Raw genomic sequence first — 1069 nt, forward strand, 5'->3', positions numbered from 1 at the left:
AGACAAAGACAGGCAGAAACAAGGAAAATGCCCCTTGTATCTGAATACTATGCAAATATTCTTTTAAAAAACTTTTCTTTTAATTTTTTCAAAATTTAATTGTTTTCCATATTCACAGTCTCAATGACTGAAACCGAAAATTATTTCAACATTTTCTACCTTGACTTTTTTTCCATATATATATATATATATATATATATATATACATACTATGCTTTGACAGTTTTTGTTTTCAGCTAGACACCTTTCCTATCACCAACTACTTAACAGCAAGAGCTAGGTACATTTTATTATGTCATGAGTATTAAAGATGGTTGTCTATGGTAAGACAAAATAGTCTGCTTTATCCTGCATCAGTGATTTTGTTCAGCATTCTCATGGACCCAAATGGGTTACCTGCACTGAAGCTTATGGAGACCATGTCTCCCCATTTGTTTATTTTTATGTGATTTCAGTATATTACTGGTACTAATTTTATTACCTCAAGAATGATCTGAACCAAGTTCGATAAAGCAGTCAATCCTGCCTCAACTTCTTTGACTACTAAAATCCAAAACACAAATGAGAACACCTCTAATTAGTTGCTTGATCTGCTCAAATTCCCATGAAATAGGCCCTAGCAACTTAAAAAAAAGAGGAGACCTTATCCAGGGATCTGTTGTCCTGAATAGATTATGCCTGAAACAAAAAATGGGCAAACAGTTTGAACTCCTTTGGTTGCAGTTTGACCTAGTGCTAAGCAGTCATCATCATTGTTTAATGTCTGCTTTCCATGCTGGCATGGGTTGGATGGTTTGACTGAAAACTGGACGAGCTGGTGGTGGGGACGCACCAGGTTCTGATCTGATCTGACAAAGTTTTTACAGCTGGATGCCCTTCCTAATGCCAACCACTCCGAGAGTGTAATGGGTGTTTTTTACGTACCATTGACCATGACTACAGTCTCACTTGGCTTGACAGATCTACACAAGCACGGTATATCGCCAAGGGTCTTAGTCACCTGTCACTGCCTCCATGAGACCCAACACTCAAACAGAACATTTTACGTGGCACTGGCACAGGTGCCAGC

The sequence above is a fragment of the Octopus bimaculoides genome, chromosome 10 (assembly GCF_001194135.2).
Source record: "Octopus bimaculoides isolate UCB-OBI-ISO-001 chromosome 10, ASM119413v2, whole genome shotgun sequence".
Taxonomy (NCBI): Eukaryota; Metazoa; Mollusca; class Cephalopoda; order Octopoda; family Octopodidae; genus Octopus; species Octopus bimaculoides.